Below are 16,076 nucleotides of genomic sequence, written 5' to 3'. Positions count from 1 at the left end.
ATGCCATTTGTGGTAGAGGAGGAGGCAGTGGACACTAAGGAGGCAGTCTGTTTCTGAAGGAGGAAGCAAGCAAACTTGAGGGAAGGAGGGAGGGAGGGAGGAAGTGAGAGATGGAGGGGGAGAGAATGAGAGAGAGAGAGAGAGAGAGAGAGAGAGACCCAGTGTTCCAGCCTGATTATGGCTTGGCTATGTCCCCACCCAAATCTCACTTTGAATTATAATAATCCCCACAGGTCAAGGGCAGGGCCAGGTGGAGGTAATTGAATCATGGGTGTGTTTTCCCCAATATTGTTCTTGTAGTAGTGAATTAGTCTCATGAGATCTGATGGTTTTATAACAGGCAGTTCCCCTGCACAAGCCCTTTTGCCTGCCGCCATGTAAGACACGCCTTTCTCCTCCTTTGCCTTCCGCCATGATTGTGAGGCCTTCCCAGTCATGTGGAACTGTGAGTCCATTAAACCTCTTTTTCTCTATAAATTACCCGGTCTCAGGTATGTCTTTATCAGCAGTGTGAGAACAGACTAATACACAGCCCTTCCCAGGACTGGTTAAAAGAGAATGCATTTCTTACTTTGCTTACATCATGTTTCTGTCACTTGCAGTCTGAAAGTCCTGGCTATCATATTGTGTGTGCACAATTCTTGGGTAAATTATAAGCTCTGTGAAGGCAGTGACCAGGCGCTGCTTGGTGTGGGAAGGCAAACAGGCAGTCTGTGGTCAGAAGACTTAGATTTCTCTCCTGACTCTGCCCATCCCCAGCCATGTGTCTTGGGCATGTGATCATCAAAGCAATTCAGGATTGAAAGAAGCCTCAGAGAACCTCAGATTGAACCAACTCACTGGTGACTACTCCAAGATCAGACTGCAAAAGAGCAACACATTCTCAGTAAAATTCACGTTTCCTAACTGTAAAACGAGGCCATGATTTCTAAGGGCCTCTCGGGTCAAATATATATGTATAAAATAATAAACCCCTACAATGTGCCAGTACTGCACTTGGCCATGGGACCGGACAGTGAATTAGACTTGATCCCCGCCCTCCACTCTGCGTGGAAGGAGAGACATCTGCTTTCTCTTGACCTTTGAGCCTCGGTCCAAGAGCAAAGATTGGTTTAGAAGGGCCTTTTGTTGGTGAATTCTGGCTGTAACAGCAGGAGGATCCCACAGCACCTGCAGGCCTCCCCACACTTGCACTGGTTCAAACAAATTTCAGACCAAAGTCCGAGGGAGTTGGTGGAGACGAGGCCACTTCTTCTCCAGTTGGGAACTCTATTCACGACTCACCTGCTGCTCTGGGGAATGATACCTGTCAAGGCTCATTTGGAGCCGTTTGCCTGCCACAGACCCCCTGTTCCCCACAAGACAGCCCTGGCTGCTCTCCGGGAAGTGAGGGGAAATTACTTCTCCCCCTACCTCTTTGATTGATCTAGCAGTTGGGTGCAGCAACATCTCAGTCCTGCCAGGCCTGATAATGAAGCTGTCATGGTCAGACTGGCTCCAAGAGGTGAGCAGGGAGGATTCCAGGAAATTGTGGAGATTGCCTACAACATGGGCCACCTCAAATGTGATTGCCACAGTGAGTGGTTTCAGACCATGCAAACTGCATCTTGAGCTCCTCTTTCCCTGACCCTCAACAGGGCCTGTCACTTCACCTCTCTCGGCCTCCAATTCCTAAAGCACTCCCCAAGACCATTATCATTAGAGATGGCTGGATCTGGGCTTGAATCCCTGGGCAGTAACTGACTGGTGTGTGACTACGGGCAAGTTACTTTTTGGTAGTGTGGAGGAAATGGGTACAATAATTTTTTTAATTGGGCCCATTTCTCTGACAAAGGACAGAAACTCAAATTGGCTTAAGCCAGAACAGGGAATTTATAGATTCACGTAACTGAGAAGTTCAAGGGAATTCAGGTATGGCTGGATTCAAGTGCTCAGGTGAGGTCGTCAGGCACCCATCACACCCTATCTCTTAGTTCTGCTTTCCTCTGAGTGGACATCACTTCAGGCAGCTCCTCTCCTCCTGGAGGCCCCAGTAGCTTCAGCAGAAGAAGAGCATTTTGCTTGCCCCATAATTCCAACAAAAATCCCAGAATAAAGTCTCATTGGCCAGGCCAGGTTATCTGCCCACTCTTGAAACTGAGAGTGGGACCAATCACACTGAAATAACAATTGGTCTGGGGAAGGATGGTAGTGGGTTCATATAAAAATGGGAGGAGCTGTTACCAGTGGAGGAGGGAGCAAGTGGAGGTTGCATTTATATGATAATCATAGCATGCCAGTTATGGTGCTCATTCCCTTGGTCTATTTAACCCATCTAATCCTCCAACAATGTGATCAGGCAGTATTATTGCCTCCATTTTATAGATCAGGAAACTGAGGCCAGAGAGGTTTGATAGCTTTCTCAAGCTTGTCAGTGACTGGCCTGAGATTTGAACCTAGGGCCTTGGACTTGAGAGTGAGTGTTCCAACAACAGAATACTCAAGAGGATCGAGAGACAACAAGGGGCTGGAAGGCAAATGCTTGGCAGGATCCAGTGCTCAGTTAATTCAGATTAACTGTGGGTGCGCTGAACCCTCACGGAGCGCCTGCTGTACTGCAAGGCGCTGGGGTTTGATGCAGAAATGAGCAAGCAGAATTCGTTACCCTTGGAAGGACACAATCTGATGGGAATGAGGAGATACATGGACAAATAACCATGATTTCACAGGAGGATGGCAGGAAAGGTTCGAGGTGTTGAGTTCAGAGGTGGCTGGAGAGGCCCACTGGGGGAAAGGTCAAGGTGGGCCCCAGGAGGCTGCAGCAGCTGCGATGGGCCCTGAAAGAGGGGGTGGGAAATCACAGTCAGTGACGCTCCCTTTGTGTCAGGCCTTAGAGATCCACTCCAGCTAACCTACAACAGAGTGGGACTCAGGACCCAGGCGGCCTCACCAAATCCAAGGGCAGGATTGTGATTGGAGCCCAGAACAGTGAAGGCTATGGTGTGAGCAGCACTGGGGTCCTCTCACATCAGGATTCCTCTCTCTTCCCTTGCCTGTCCCGCTTCCCCCTCCCACCCCCATCTTTCTCTGCAGACCCGATTTCTCCTCGTGTCCAGGCACAAGAGTGAGCTCTATCATAGGCACCGTTAAAGTTTACCTGTTAAAGGTCGAATTCCAAACTCCAACCTGTGGCTGCAATGCAGGGAGATGCTCAGAATGGCTGTGGGGTCCACTGCAAAAGGTGGCCCGTGGGAGAGGGAAGACAACTCAAGAAGGCCCCCATAGGAAGAAAGTCACCAACCCTGACACATAGGGAGGGCGTTCTGAAGACCGGAGGATGGAAAACGTGGTCAGGAACAGCAAATACACCTCTTGAGTGCAACTGTGAGAACCTGTAAAGGGGTCTTGAGAAGTGGTCCCAACAGCTGTCCTGTCTGTTCCACCTCAAACTTCAGGACACCTTACTCCACAGTCAAACCTCAGGTCACCTCATTCCCAAGACAAAGCTACAGGTCACCTCTCTCTCCCACCACCCTCAGGTTAACTCACTCTCCACTCAATTCTCAGGCCACCTCCCTCCCCAACCCCCAGGTCACCTCACTCCCTCTTCACCCCCAGGTCACCTCACTCCTCAACCCCATTCCACCTCCCCCCTCCACCCCTCCCTCCCCCTCCAGCCTCCACCCCCCCAGGTCCCCTCTTCCACCTCACTCAACCTCCGGGTCTCCTCCACCTCCCCCCCTTCCCTCCCCTCCACCCCTCCCGGTCCACTCCTCCACCCCTCCACTCCCCCCTCCTTTCAGGGTCACCTCCCCACCTCACCTCCACTCCCCCTCAGCCTCAGGTCCTCCCCTCCACCCCTCCTTCTTTTCTTCTCACCCTCTTGGCCTCCCTAAAAGACCCCTCCCTGAGGCCCTCCAAAATTGCCTGATCTGTCCTGTCTCTGGATACTCCTAGGATCTCTTGGATCTCTTTCCTAGGGCTGAGGTAGCACAAACGGAGTGTCCCTCCTCATCCTGCTGCAGCCCGATGAAGCTTCTGGGTGTTTCGTGACCATGCCCAGGACTTTCCCACTACAGATCACCTGGCTCTGAGTTCCCCTCACCTTCTGCCTGGAATGTGTTGTCTTGTGTCATGGGTTCATTTGCTGTATCTCATTTCACTGTAAGTGAAGTGAAATCCACAGCAGTAACTGCTGTGCTGTCCATTCCGGCCTCAGCAGCAGGCACGGGCCCTGGACACAGTAGGTGCTCGGCAAGAGCTTGCTGAAGGAGGGGATGGTAGGTGGCCGGTGCAGAGGCTCCGACGCCTGTCCAGAAGGCAGGAGTTAACGGCCTAAATGGGGCAGTGGTTGTCGGGGACATGAAGGGGCCCAGTGTGAGATACACTTGGCAGGAGAGCTGTGGTCTCTGACGTGGTCCTGGTGAGGACCATGGAGGGGCCTCCAGCTCCCTCAGCCTTGAATTCGCTCAACTGCCTTTAGGAGCCAATGAGGTGTCAGCTTCAAAACTGGCCTAAAATTCCTCTTTACATCTGGAAGGGGAAAACAGATCCCTTCCTCATGGTGAAGAAAGCTCTGGCAGGGATCAGTTCTCCTCCAGGATCTTGGAGGAGCCCACAGTTCTACTGATTCGCTCTGAGAGGGACGGTGGCCACCCGGAAGCCAGAAGCCTGGTAATGCAGCCTGCTCCTCCACTTATGGCTGCTTGGACTTGGGCAGACATTTCCCATCTGTGGCTCAGTTTACCCTTCTAACGACTGGGGACAAAAACCCCTGTAATAGTTTCCTAGGGCTGAGGTAGCACAAACGGAGTGGCTTAAACCAAGCAATGCATTGTCTCACAGTTCTGGAGGTCAGAAGTCCAAAACCAAGGCATTGGCAGGGCCATGCTCCCTCCCAATCCTCCAGGGGAGGATCCTTTCTTGCCTCTTCCAGCTTTTGGCTCTCCTGGGCATTCCTTAGCTTTGCAGATGCATCACTCCTCTTTCTGCTTCCTTCTTCACACAGCATTCTCCCTGTGCATCCCTTTGTCAAAATTTCCCTCTTCTTATAACGGCACTGGTCCTATTGGATTAGAGCCTACACTAGTGATCTTGTCTAAACTTGATTATATCTGCAAAGATCCAATTTCCAAATAAGGTCACATTCACAAGACCAGGGATTAGAACTTCAACGTATCTTTTTGGAGGGTATCTACCAATACCACAGTGTCTTGATTAATGTAGCTGCACAGGAGGCCTTCATGTCAGATAGAATGATTCCTCCCATTTTCTTCTTTGTCAAGATTGGTTTAACTATTCCAGAGCCTGTGTTTTTCAAAACAACCCATTCTACTCCCCACTAGGATTTTTCTTTTTTCTTTTGAGACAGGGTCTCTATCTGACTGCACCCAGGCTGAAGTGCAGTGATGCAATCAAGGGGAGCTTTGCAGGAGCACGCACCAGTGTTAAATTATGGAAACTGCTCTGGGGTCTTTTCCAGGCCCATGACTCTGTGACCTTTGATTTCCTGGCTTCTGAAGCCTCCTGGGAAGGTGATCCTGGTAACCCAGAGACGTAAACACCCCTCAGGTAAGGAGATGTGATGGATTGGCCGTGTCTTCTGGTTTGCTTGCTGTCACATTTAATGCAGGCTCCAAGCCTGGCCACTCAGTCACTGTCATCCAACACTTCACTCAGAGCTAACACCCGCTCTTTCCCATTAATGAGGCTCCATTTGGAGACTCTGGCCTTTACCCCAATCTTGTTTCTCCTTTCCCTTCCTGTCACATCCAGGAGAAAGGTGGTGTTCAAGTTATCTGTCACCCAGAGGAAAAGTTAAACCTTGTGAGGCAAAATTCTCAAGGAGTTGTTTTTCTGATTTGACTCTTGCAGAGAAAATCTTGACTGTATCATGTGGTCCTTCCCCCATCCATACAGCTGTATGTAGTGTTACCTGAAGTGGCTTCTTGACTCAGATTTATGAAATTGTTTGAAGAAATTTTGAGAAAGTTGAAGTCAATCTGTGAGAAGAAAAACTGAGGACAATTAGACAATTTCCCATAAGGGCGATTCAGTGCAAAACACTTTGAATAATATTCAATGGAACTTGTGCTCCCAAACAGTAGACACAAAATATCCTTATAATTCCCAGCATCCTTTGCAGATAAGTTGTCATCATGTGACTGGTAATGGTCAATGGACTGTGAGCAGAAGTAACATGAATTATTTCTGGCCTGAGGCAGTTACGAGTAGATGTGACAACTCCATTCTTCTCTTCCACTGCAGTGGAGAACAGAGGGACCACATATCCCATATGGAACAAACAGGCTTTGTCTATCTTGTCCATTTCTGGTCTCAGCACATAGGAAAGTATGAGGCACATAGAGGTATCCAATAAATACATGATGCATGAACAGATGAATGAATGAATGAATAAATAAATGAGATAATGAAGTTTCTACACATCTCCAATGTTTCTCTATTAAGCAATGGAAAGAAAACCCTTGTCCAGGTGTGGCTTGGGAGAAGGTTTCAGTCTTCCTCTTCCTTCTTGCCTGGATCTGGTTCCATGAATCCTTTCCTGGAGAGTCCTGCTGTCCCTGCTTGGGAGACAATTTGTGTATCTCGAGTCTGCTTCTTCACGACAAAGTCTGTTTTTACGTGGTCAGAGGAATCCTCCTCACACAGGCTTTCACAAAAGCAGTTTTAAATTCCAATGTCTACTTTATCAATTTGTTTTCTGCTATGGATCACACTTTTGGTGTTTAACAACTCTGGCCGGATGCTGTGGCTCACGCCTGTAATCCCAGCACTTTCGGAGGCCAAAGCAGGTAAATCACTTGAGGTCAGGAGTTTGAGACCAGCCTGGCCAACATAGTGAAACCCGTCTCTACTAAAAATACAAAAATTATCCAGGCATAGTGGCAGGCACCTATAATCCCAGCTACTTTGGAGGCTGAGGCAGGAGAATCACTTGAACCTGGGAGGCAAACGTTGCAGTGAGTGGAGATCAAACCACTGCACTACAGCCTGGGTGACAGAGTGAGATCCCATCTCAAAAACAAAAACAAAAACAAAAACAAAAACAAATGAACAAAAAAGAACTCTTTGCCCTAGGTCATGAAGATTTTCCTACATTTTCTTCTAAAAAGTTTTATAGTTTTGTGCTTTATATTTATCATTTATGTATATTATTCATTTTTAGTTACGTAGAAAGTGTGTTGAGATTCCTCTTTTGCTTATGGATTTTGTGATTACTCTAGCACCATTTGGTGAATAAGATAAGCTTCCCCCATCCAACAGCTTTTGTACCTTTGTCAAAAATCATTGAACATGTTTGTGTGGGCCTGTTTCTTGGTTTTCCATGGATGTATGTATCCCTCTTTTAGTACTACAGTGTCTTGATTAATGTAGTTGAATAGGAAGCCTTAATGCCAGCTAGAGTGATTCCTCCTATATTCTTTGTCAAAATTGATTTAACTTTCTAGATCCTGTATTTTTCCATATAAGTTGATGAATAATTTGCCTATGTCTACTAAAAAATCTGCTGGGATTTTGATAGAAATTGCATTAAACAAGTATATCAATTTGGTAAGAACTGATATCTTTACTAAGTTGGATTCTCAAATCCATGAACACAGTCTTTCAAAATTTATCTTGTAAGCATTTTATATTTTTTAGTATATAGATTCCATATATATTTTGTTAAGTGTATATCTAAGTATATTATTATCTTTAGTGTGACTGTAAATGGTATTGTGTTCTAAAAATTGATTTCTGCATATTTTGTTAGCTTAGAGAAACATGCTTAATTTTTGTGTGTTAACTTTGTAACCTGAGAACTTACTGAACACATTTACTAGCTCTGGGAGATATTTTCTAGATTCTTTGAGATTTTCTATGTAGACAACTGTGTCATCTGCAAATAGAGATAGTTTTATTTCTTCTTTTACAAACTATATACCTTTTATCTCTTTTTCTTACCTTACTGCAGTGGCTATAAATTCTAGTACAATGTCAAATAAGAGAAATGAGAGCAGGCATATCCTTGCATTTTTCCTAATCTTTTGTATTTTTTGTTCCTAATCCTACAGTGTTTTACCGCTAAATAATTTGTCACCTGTGGTTTTGTATAGATGTTATTTATCTTCATGAAGAAATTGTGTAATATTGGTGTTTATTCCTCTTCAAAAATTTGGTAGAATTCTCCAGTGAAACCACTTAGACTGAAAGATTTCTTTTTCAGAAACTTTAAACATTACGAATTTAATTTGTTTGATGGCTATAGGATTATTCAGATTAGCCATTTTATCTTGACTTACCTTTAATAGTTTATGGTTTTTGAGGATTTGGTCCAATTCTTCTATTTTATGAGCATAAGGTTGCTCATACAATCTCTTATTCTTTTTATAGCTGCATGGTCTATAGTGATATTCCCTATTTCATCCCTAATGTTAGTGATTTGTGCCCTCTTTATTTTTTTCTTGTATCTTCTTCTTGCTGAAGGTTTATCAATCTTATCAGTTTTTAAAGAGCCAGCTTTTTTGTTTCACTGATTTTCCTTATTGTTTTCCTATGTTCAATTTCATTGATTTTTTGCTCTTTTCATTATTTCCTTAATTCTGCTTGCATTGGTTTTATTTTACTCTTCTTTTTTTAGTGTCTTGAGGTAAGAACTTAGATTATTGATTTGAGATCTTTCCTTGTTTCTAATGTAGGCATTTAATACTATTTATTTTTCTTTCAGCACTGTTTTGGCTGGACCTTATACATTTTTGATACTATGTATTTTTGTTTCCATTCAGTTTTAGTATTTTTTTAAAAATTCCCTTTAAGACCTTCTTTTTGACCCATGGATTTTTAAAGAGGTGTATTGTTTAATTTCTAAATGTTAAGGGATCTTCCAGTTGTCTTTCCATTATTGATTTCTACTTTGGTTCTGTTATAATCAGAGAATACCCTGTATAATTTCAATTCATTTATATTTGTTGATGTTTGTCTCATAGCCCAGTATATAATTTATCTTAATGAATGGTCTATGGTTGCTTTAAAGAGTATGTATTCTTATGTTGGCAGAGATTGGAAGAGTGGATTTAAAAACTACACTTTTCTGCCATATATGTCACTTAGGTTTTGCTGGTTGATTGTGTTTTTCAGATCTTCTATATCTTGGCTAATTTTCTGTCTAGTAGTTCTTTCAGTTACTGAGAGATGAATGGTTTGAAGTGTTCAACTATAATTGTGTATTTGTGTGTTCTTTCAGCTTTATCAATTTTGTTTAATGGATTTTAAAACTTTGTTGTTTGGTGTGCACATATTGAGGGGATTTTATATCTTCCTGGTGGACTGGTCCTTTTATCATTGTGTACTGTTCTGTTTTGTCTCTAGTAATAGTCTTTGTGCTGAAGTCTACTTTATCAGATTTTTTTAAAAAGACAATTTTTACATAGCATATCTTTCAAACTATCTTTATCATTGAATTTGAAGTGGGTTTCTTATAAGCAGTCTATAATTTGGTTTTGTTTTTTTATTCCACTCTTCCAATCTCTGTCTTTTGATTGCTGTATCTATACCATTAACATTGAATGTAATTTTTGATATGTTAATACTTAAATTTACCCCTTTATTATTTGCTTCCTACTATATATTTAGATTTAATTCCTCTGTTTTTATTTTATTGTCTTTCTGAAGATTACTTGAATGTTTGTTGGGATTCTATATTGATTTATTTATAATATTTTAAAATATATCTATTGGCAGAGTTTTTGTAGTGGTTGTTCTGGTTGTTACAATATATACTTATGAGACTTATAGTTTTCTACTGGTATTAACATTTTACCTCTTCTAAGTTAAGTGTGGATACCTGCCTTCCTTTTATTTAGATTCTTAGCCAAAGATTCTTTACCTTCCCCACTTTCAAATATTTTCTTGGGTATCAGATGGTGTTATAATTTTTGTTTCAATAATCAAATATGACAAAACATTCATGACAAAAAATAGTCTATTTATGTACCCATATTTCTGCTTTTTCTGTTGTTTCTTCTTCCTTACTAATGCTCCAAGATTTCTTCTTTTATTATTTTCTTTCTGTTTGAAGAACTTCCTCATAACCAATTTTTAAATATACAACTGCTAGTGGAAAACTTTAAAATTTCCCTTTGTTTGAGAATGTTTTTATTCTCTTCCCATTGCTTAAGGATGGTTTCATCAGATACAGAATTTGTGATCGATTGTTTTCAGCACTTGAAAAATATTGTGCCACTTCTTTCTGGCTTCTATAGTTTTCAAATGAGAAACTTCCTGTTATTTGAATAGGTGTTCCCTTTTAGGTAATTTGATAATTTGTGGTTTCTCTTTGACTGCTTCCAAGACTTTTTTCTTTGTGCTGAGTTTTAAAGTTTCACTATCATGTGTTTTGGCATGATTTTTTTCTGATTATCTTCTGTGGTATTTGGTTAGTTTCTTGGATCTATAGATTTGTTTCTTTCACCAGGTTTGAAAAGTTTCCAGTCATGTGTGTTCCAATACTTTCAGACCTTTATTCTCTTTCTCCTTTTCTTGACTTCTGATTGTATGAATGTTGGAACTTTTCTTATTGTCCTACGAGTTCCTGAGACTCTTCCTTCTATATTCTCTTTGTTGTTCAGGTTGGGAAAATTATATTGTTTTATCCTCAAGTTCACTAATTCTATTCTGTCATCTTCACTCTACTATACAGCAAGTTTGTAAAATTTCTGTAACTGCATTTTCAGTTCTATAATTTCCTTCTGGATTATTTTCGTAACGTTTATTTCTTTGCTGAGACTTCCTATGTTTCCATTCATTTCAGGACAATGTGTAATGGATTATGGAAGCATTTTATGATGGCTGCTGTAAAATCATTGTCAGATAATTTCAGGATCTGACTCACCTTGGAGTTTGTCATCAGTTGATTGTCTTTGCTCATTTACACTGTGGAGGTATTGGTATGATAGGTGATTTGCAATTGTATCCTGGTCATTTTGCTGTACCAACAACCAAGAGAATCTTGAACCCATGGGACTCAGAGGCTTGACCTGAGGTTTTGACTCATTGAAATGTTGGGAATCTCATAGCTGTGGTATAAGAGAGGCTGTCACAATGATGTTCTGCAGTTAGTGCTGATCCACTTCTCACCCTTCTTTGGATGGTAACCACTCACTTCTGAATGTCTTGCTGAGCTCAACTCTTTTGACCTCAAATCAGGTTCCCACACCAGCCCCCAGAGCACCGTTTCTGAAATAAAGCCTGACTCTTGTATTACTCCTGCTGAAGAACAGCATAGTGGCCAACAGCTTGGGTTCCAGAATGTGCATACCTGGGTTCACACATAAATACAGTTCTACCACTGGGTAGGCTGCGTGGACATTAGTGATTTACTTCATCTCCCGCTGCCTCAGTTTCCACATCTGCTAGTGGAGAGGATACTGACTTCTGTCTCCCAGACTTCTTACTAGGCTTGAATGAGTTAATGCTGGTAAGGGCCTTTGACAGTGTGCGCTGCAAAGTAGACATTCCATGAATGTTAGGAGGGAAATGATGCTCTAGTGGCCCCAAGGATGTGCCAAACTGTGGTTTGGCTTTCAAGGTTCTTTACCATCTGGCCCCTGCTGACTCTTCAACCTCATCTCTGGTTATTTCCTGTATTACACTTGACTCTGAAGCTGCCCTCTAGTTCCTGACACACCTGGTCTCACTGTCACCTCTGCCTTGACCAGTTTCTCCCTGCTTCCCCTTGAAGCTTTGGCTCAGGAGTCACTGTCCCAGGAAGCCCTCCTCAATGCTCCCCATCCCTGCCACGTGAGTTATGTGACCCTAGTCTGTGCCCCTGGAGCCTTTACTCATATCCCTGTGATGGTGGTAAAATTAACATATTCAGAAGTATTTACTGAACATCTATGAGTGTGCTTGGCACTGTGTGGGAGCTGGAGAAACAGTGGGGAAGATTCATCTTGTGGTTCTTGCTTTAGTGGAGAGGATGTTCTAGGAATAGAGACCTGATGTTGGCTGTGTCATCAGTGGGTGTCCCAAGCTCACAGCCCCTGTGATAATAATGCATGCTTGGGCTTTAGGCCTGGAAAAGCACTGGGGGCCCTTATTCTAGACAAACCCAGGAGATGTAAGATGTGGCCAATGGAGATAGAGCTGATGTTGGAGAAAGGGGCTCACCCTTGCGGGCATGTGGACCTCCCCTGCAGACCCTAGGACCAGACAGGGAGGAACTCACCATCATATGTGTGTTGACCTCCCTCCAGGCTCCCCTGTGGTCAGGATATGGGGGCTGTTGCAACAAAACCTCTGGCGGTGGAAGAGCAGAGCAGACATGAGCTCTCTGGGCAGCTAGTCTCCAGAGAATAAGCAACGAGCTTGTCCTGATCTACCTCAAACTCACAACCTTTTGGTGGGAGGTGGAGGGCAGTGGTGCCTGGGGGAAATCTTTTCCCAGGGAAACTATGAGTGAGGGAAGCCTCCCCCTACCTCTGAGTAATGAAATAACAGCATAACCCCTCATGGAGCATTGCTCTTTGCCAGCACAGCTGTTACCATCTTACCCAGGGAGCCGAGAGGCTTACAAAAGTGAACTCACTTGCCCTATCCCCGTGAAAGTGGGGAATCAGGAAATGAACCCAAGCCTGACTCAAAGTTCTTATATTTCACTGGTTCCCCCAACAGTGACCTCAGGCCTGAGCTCTGCTGGCCTCACCCTGACCTGGGATGGCTCACTTCATGCTGAGTGGCTCTGACCATCAGAAAGTGCTTCTTCCCTTTGAATTCCAGGCTGTCTCCTGGTGGATTCCACCAACCAGTCCTTGTTTTGCCCTCTGGAACTGCATAGAGAATTTCATCTCCTCAGTAACTGCAAAATAAATTTAATAAACTCCATTAAAGTGTGTAATCTCACAGACAAGATGCAGAATTTCTGTGGTTAAGACTTTTTTCCATAATTACTGGCACCATGGAAATTGCAGGGATTAGAAACTCTACTGAAAACGAGGACAGATTGTGTTGCCAAGAGAGTTCAAATGAACTGAGAGTTCAAACTCCTGCACAATAAGGTGGGCTGGGATTTGCATAAAATTGGAAGGTGGGTCCAGGCCCATTAACTCCACGGGAACAGTGACCTAGGGTTTGCTTAAGAAACTGGGAAGAGTGGGAAGGAGGTAGGAAGTGTCGGTGTTGTGAGTTGATGACAGACTGTCTTTGAAAAATTAATTTGTTAAATGTCTGTACTGAAAGGAATGTTTGAAATTGAGAAAAATCCCACTTTCCAGATTGAAGAACATTGCTCTACCATGACCACTTCCTCTCACCCTCAGGGAAGAGGGGGTTTACCTCAGAGGACACTGTTGGCCTTTGGGAGACCTGGGACTCGGACACAGTGGCTTTACCAACATGCCAATAAATTCTGGTCATCAGGTGATCAGGAAACATCTTTGGTACCAAAAGAAGAGCCTTTTCTCCAGTACAAATCTGTTGTTGAACATCTGCTATGTGTCACGTGCTGGGGCTTTCTCCTGGAATCCCCTTACCAGCCCCACTTGATACCAATCATCTCCATTTTACAGATGGGAAAGCTGAGGCTGAGAGTGACACAAATGCTAGCCCAAGTCCACCTTGTTAGCCATTCACGGAACTGAACTTGAAACCCAGGACTGCCTGACTTCACCACCAACATTGGGAGCAGCTGGAGAGACTCTAATGCTGGTCTGGCAAGCAGGTTCCATTTCACAAGCTAATGTTGGTTGGTTGATTGTGTCTTCTTGATTGACATATTTTCCTGACAAGGAATTTGGGACTGAATTCAGGGTGAGGAAGAAGGAGTGCTGTGATTGATTGGTGATGTCTGCCACAGGAGTACAGAGTAGGACAGGAGTGCCACACAGATGCTATTTGAGCTGAAGTCTGGCAAGCCAAAACCCCAATGTATGAGAGTGTGCTGGGCCCCACATCACGGGCAGGGCACCTCTGATCACTGCTTGCTCTTCCCTGTGGTAGATGGCCATGCAGTCTGGTTCTATTCTCAGGTGCTGGTTCTCCAGTTCTCTGTTCTGTTCCCAGGGGACCCAGCCTTGCTACTTCCCTGGGTTGGTGTTAAGATTGAAAGAGGTGATGGATGAGAAGGCCCTTGATGTCCAGGTGAAAAGGATGGAGAGTCATTTAAACACAACTTGCTTCTCTCAAAACCAACCGAAGACAGCACAAGATGAAAAGAGAGAAGAGATTTCATCGTTTAAACCAGAAATTGGCTGTGACTCCATCCATAAACTCTGAAGCCTTTCTGCCAGGACCTGTGAAACCTAGACCAGAGCAAATACAGAAACTGAAACCCACAAAAACTTCCTTGAGCTTTGAATAGTGGTCATTCAACATCTCTCCAGGTGTGAATGGCTTATCCAAACACTTTTGGCTTGAAGAGCCCTAGAGACTCACAGGGGAGTGGCGGTCACCTCCAGGGAGAGCCTCAGAGCTGGCTGGCAGGCTGAGGGAAGACCCCCTCAAGTGGAAAGCTACCAGGGCCTACATAAGGCCCCTCGGTGTGTCCTTTGGTGGAGAGAGTCCAGGGAGATGGGAGAGGCACAAAGAAACCTCCAGCAAAAATGTCCAGACCCACCTCTGCCTACCACTGCCCTGCCAACCTCCCCCCCATGATGGAGGAGATGCTGCTATCAGGTCATCAGGGCCTAAGTCACTGAGTGGGTCACAGGCACTAAGGGCTGGGCACACGCCCTTCCCCAAAGCCTTTCTTCTCCCACTCTTGTCACTGCCGCGTGGTGGGCAGATCCTATGACGTCCCTCATCATTTCTGCCTCCTCCAGCCAACCAGTTGGGGGTAAGTGAGGCCAGAGGCTGCCACACAAACTTGGCCCTACTGGCCCCCATCTTTGAATGTCCTTCCTTTGTAGTCAGTCACAGCGGGGGGTGGGGGCGGTGACACTGGAGCAAGGTCAGCTCCGAGGCTGCCTTATGTGCTTACGTCAGGCATGGGGAAGGGCCACAGTTGGGGCAGGGGGAAGTGCCACAGATTAAGAGACAGAACAGAAGGTGACATGCTAATGAGGGCTGGTGTCTCTCGAGGATGTGGCAAAGCATACCACCATCAACGAGATATTGTTACCACATGGCTTTGTGGCTGTGGGGAAGATTTGGTGTCCTTCAAGTCTTTGGACACATTCCAGTGTGCTTTGAGTCTTCAATGCTGCTGAACCCTGGTAGGCTGAGAAGCACCACCCAGAGTCCCTGACTTTGGCAGGTTTGGCAACCACCCTCCGCTCCCATGCTCTGGGCTACAGCGCCCAGGGCTGGAGGCTGCAAGGGACCAGCAAGGACGAGGCAGCCCTGTGTGTGCCCCGCACTGGGTGCCCTCCCTGGGCCCCGCCCAGCCTCCTCCATCTTCCTTGTTCTCCACATTGCAGGTCAGGGCTCCGGGCACCACGAGGTTACCGAAAACTCGGAGGAGGTGAGCCGGAAGGGAAATTGCTGTTAAGCGTTTCTCTTTCTTTTCCTTTCTGCTGCCTCAGTCATCTCGTCCTCATCCATGGATCAGGCCAGGGCTTGAGGCTCATAATTTCGAAGTCCTTTTAACTTTTCTAGGGCAGAATTGTATTACTTTTGGCCAAAGGCCACTCTGGAATTTAAAGAGCAAAGAGCAGGTACAACTGTCTCTTTAGCGTAAGTCACAGCATTCAAAACAGGACGTGCAGGGCCGATTTGGTGGCTCCACCTGGGATGACCCTCCCTGAGCCTCACAGAGCCAGGACTCACGTGGCAGACATGACTAATGTGGCTGCTGGACTAATTTCTCTTGCAGGTTTGCTCTTGGTGCATTCCCAGCCGTGATCACTGCCAAGGAGCCCCGAGGTGGCTGCAGGGCCTTGACAGAGCGTGAGGTGCCCCAGGGCAGTGCTGCAGGGTGGGGGGGCTCAGAGCCCACCATCTGCCTTGCAGGCCAAGAGCTAAACCTCTCCCTGCCTCAATTTCCTCGACGGCAACACGGAGAGAGTGACATACTCCGTGTGACTGCTTCCAGGGTTGAACGAGGTGACACAGGTGAAGTGTATGCCTGGCACAGTCAACTTTCAATAAACGTGATTGTTATT

This window comes from Papio anubis, chromosome 1 (genome assembly GCF_008728515.1).
Source record: "Papio anubis isolate 15944 chromosome 1, Panubis1.0, whole genome shotgun sequence".
In the NCBI taxonomy this organism is placed as follows: domain Eukaryota; kingdom Metazoa; phylum Chordata; class Mammalia; order Primates; family Cercopithecidae; genus Papio; species Papio anubis.
This window is presented reverse-complemented; position numbering follows the sequence as displayed.